At 43.0% G+C, this 4,089-nt stretch overlaps 1 non-coding gene and 1 pseudogene across 1 annotated transcript; both read right to left on the bottom strand.

The window, feature by feature from the left end:
* Positions 1-520: 520 nt before the first annotated feature.
* LOC108316129 overlaps positions 521-4,089 on the bottom strand; it is a 14,841-nt pseudogene continuing 11,272 nt past the window's right edge.
* LOC119473753 lies at positions 3,644-3,747 on the bottom strand. The gene has a single exon (XR_005202978.1). It is a non-coding gene; the product is annotated as a U6 spliceosomal RNA (small nuclear RNA).

Below are 4,089 nucleotides of genomic sequence, written 5' to 3'. Positions count from 1 at the left end.
TTTTAAAGCAGAAAGCTATCCCTCAAGGTTTACAGATTCCAGTAACATGGATCTATTATAGTGTATGGATCTATTATAGTGTATTTGCTTATTATACTGGTTAGGATTAACAAATAACATACCTCTTAGAGATTTGTATCTTCTATCAAGACTTCTACTGAGCAAAAAGCTTGGTAGACAGAGGTTAGGATCTAAAGAATACAGATATAAAAAAAAAACCTATATTCTTAGTTGAGTACCTACCCTAAAGTTTAGGGCTCAACCCCATAAATGAGGATATATTTTAAAGACTATGACTAAAAACTACAAATTATACATCATTTTCTTCTCCTTGTTTTCCATGTCTTCCCATCACCACTGATATGTCGGTGATAGAAGAAAAGACTCTACAGTCTTTAGGTATTCCAAATGATTTGTTTGTGTACTAGAAAGAGTGACTATGTACTAAAGTACTTTATATCTCTGAACCATAGCAGTACATTATAAAAAATTTTTAAAAAGGTTCAAGTTCTTATAAGGGAAAAAAGATTAAATATAAAAAATTTAGGTTATTATTATTAAACAAATTTAACCAAGAATCAAGAGAAATACTTTCCCTCTTGTCTTTTTTTCTCCCCCATCTCTCTTTTTTTATAAAAAAGAAAAGTGCAGTCAGAGAGAAGGTGAATGAATAGATGGGAGCTAGGTAGAGGCACAGGAGAGGTTACTGGCTGCTAGTGATAATGCACAAACATGTGCCTTAAGAGTTCATCAGCTGAAGGTCTCAGTTTGGCCTCTACAAAAATCCGTTTGAGGAAATCTGGAGTATAGTCTGAGACATGAGGTGGCAGCTTTGGGTTTGTTGGCTGAGTGGCGATTTTAAAGATGGCAGCCATTGCTTCAAATTCAGCCCAAGGAGGCTTTTCAGTTAGCATTTCTACCACAGTACATGCGACACTCCAGATGTCCGCTTTTCTTCCATAGCCTTCTCCATTGATTACTTCAGGGCTCATCCAGTATGGTATGCCCGTGACAGACTTCATTCCTGTCCCTGAGAGACAGATGGTCTGAAGCCATTTGCTGGCCCCAAAAATCTCCTAGTTTGACGTTGCCTGTTGAATCTCGCAGGATATTTGCACCTTTGATATCTCTATGGACAATCATATTACTGTGCAAATAATGGACACCCTCCAGAATCTGACGGGTGTATTTCCTAGTCACATTCTCAGTAAGAGTGCCATATGCTTTTAATTCATCCTTAATTGAACCCCCTGGCATATATTCCATAAATATGGAAAGTGTTTTTTCCTGGGGATCCCTCAAACAGCCATAATACTGAACAATTCGCTCATGTAGCAAGTTTTTCAGCAACTGAATTTCACACTCAAGTGCGTTTACTTCCTTGCTGGTCTCAGGACTATCAGGATCAAATTGAACTTGCTTAACAGCCAATTCTCTTCCTGTATCAACATCATAACAGAGGTAGACTCTTCCAAAGGCTCCTTGGCCAAGCAGTTTGCCCAATCTCCAGTTGGTTGGGGCGTGAGGTGAACGGCTGGGTGGGCTGATGTCCATTACGGTCAGCATAGGATTGTCTATGTCACTTCCCTCCTTCTTATTCAACTATCATCATACTCTGGGGTAAAGATACTGCTTCCACTACTAGTGCTTAAGGAGTGATCAGTAGGACTGAAACTCACAGGAGACCGGAAGCTGGTCCCCTGAGTCCTTCTAGCTCTTGGAAAAGTTTTACAACCACTCTTGATGATGATATGAACCATGATACCTTCTTGGATATGTTCCTCCTTTTTTTTTTTTTGAGACAGAGTTTCGCTCTTGTAACCCAGGCTGGAGTGCAATGGCGCGATCTCGGCTCACCGCAACCTCCGCCTCCTGGGTTCAGGCAATTCTCCTGCCTCAGCCTCCTGAGTAGCTGGGATTACAGGCACGCACCACCATGCCCAGCTAATTTTTTGTATTTTTAGTAGAGACGGGGTTTCACCATGTTGACCAGGATGGTCTCGATCTCTTGACCTCGTGATCCACCTGCCTCGGCCTCCCAAAGTGCTGGGATTACAGGCTTGAGCCACTGCGCCCGGCTGGAGTAGATATTATTATCTATAATAGATCATTTGAATTTCTTTTGGGAATATCTAGTCACACCTAGTCTAATCCATTTTTCTGTTGGGTTGTTAATCTTCTGCTTCTTCTTATTGGTTTGTAAGAGTCCTTTTCAGATATTAGAGACCCATCTTTTTTAGACATACATGTTGCAGTAATCTTTTTATCCCCCTTTCTGTCACTTGTATTTTAACCCTGTTTAAAATGCTTTTCACCAGCCTGGGCAACATGGTGAAACCCTGTCTCCACAAAAAAGTGGAAAAAATGAGCCAGGTGTGGTGGCATGTGCCTATAGTCCCAGGTACTTCAGAGACTGAGGTGAGAGGATCACCTGAGCCCAGGAGATCAAGGCTGCAGTGAGCTGTGATTCTCCTGTGATTAGGCCACTGCACCCCAGCCTGGGTGACAGAGTGGGACTTTGTCTCAAAAAAAAGTTTTTTAGATGGGAGTTTTAAACATTTTAATAGTCAATTTAGTCAGAATTGTCCATTTTGACTTCTGCTTTTTCATAATTTTATTGTTAAAATTTTATCATTCATATAAAAACACTATATTTTTTTCAGATAATTTTGTTGTTGTTGTTGTTGTTTTTGAAACAAGGTCTCACTCTGTCACCCAAGCTGGACCGCAATGGTGCACTTCTTTTCTTTTTTTTTTTTTAGACAGAGTCTCACTCTGTCACCCAGGCTGGAGTGCAAGCAATGGCATGGTGTTGGCTCACTGCAACCTCCGCCTCCCGGGTCCAAGTGATTCTCCTGCCTCAGCCTCCTGAGTAGCTGGGATTACAGGCACCTGCCACCATGCCGGGCTAATTTTTTGTATTTTTAGTAAAGACGGGGTTTCACCACATTGGCCAGGGTGTTCTCAAACTCCTGACCTCGTGATCTGCCCGCCTCAGCCTCCCAAAGTGCTGTGATTATAGGCGTGAGCAACCGCACCTTGTGGTGCACTTATTTCCATGTGGCACTTATTTTCCTGCATCTTGTATTATTTCCATTAACTTTGCGATTTTGGCTCATTGCAGCCTCTACATCCCAGGCTCAAACAATTCTCCTGCCTCAGCCTCCCAAATAGCTGGGACTACATGCATGCGCCACCATGCCTGGCTAGTTTTTGTGTTTTCTGTAGAGCCGAGTTTTGCCATGTTGCCCAGGCTGGTCTCAAACTCCTGGACTCAAGTGGTCCACCTACCTCAGCCTCCCAAAGTGCTGGGATTATAAGCATGAACCACTGTCCTTGGCCTTTAAAAAATTTTTTTTGGCTGGGCTCAATGGCCTAGCACTTTGGGAGGCCGAGGTGGGTGGATCATGAGGTCAGAAGATCAAGACCATCCTTGCTGACATGGTGAAACCGTCTCTACCAAAAATACAAAAAATTAGCCAGGCATGGTGGCATTCACCTGTTACCCAGCTAGTCGGGAGGTTGAGGCAGCAGAATCGCTTGAACTTGGGAGGCGGAGGTTGCAGTGAACTAAGATTGTGCCACTGCACTCCAGCCTGGACAACAGAGCGAGACTCTGTCTCAAAAAATAAAATTTTTTTTTTAATTATGGAAATGCTTCATGAATTTGTATGTCAACCTTGCACAGGGGCCATGCTAATCTCTGTATCGTTCCAGTTGTAGTGTATGTGCTGCCAAAGTGAGCACTAGATAATTTTGAACTTGGTTGGTGTTTTGTTTTTACAACTTTAGGTCTGTAATTGCCCTGGAGTTTAGTTTTTGCCTGTTCCTCTTCTGTCTCCTGAGGCTGCAGGGCCTCACTATGTGATTCTTCACCATCTTTGGGACTGTATGTTTCTCATCTCCTCCCTCAGTCTTTTTCTTGAAAAGGAGAGAATGAATATAGAAGGCTCCAGCCTTAGAAGAGTAGCTCTTGGCCGGGCGCGGTGGCTCAAGCCTGTAATCCCAGCACTTTGGGAGGCCGAGGCGGGTGGATCACGAGGTCAAGAGATCAAGACCATCCTGGTTAACATGGTGAAACCCTGTCTC

This window comes from Cebus imitator, unplaced genomic scaffold (genome assembly GCF_001604975.1).
Source record: "Cebus imitator isolate Cc_AM_T3 unplaced genomic scaffold, Cebus_imitator-1.0 Scaffold181, whole genome shotgun sequence".
Lineage (NCBI taxonomy): Eukaryota > Metazoa > Chordata > Mammalia > Primates > Cebidae > Cebus > Cebus imitator.
This window is presented reverse-complemented; position numbering and strand designations above follow the sequence as displayed.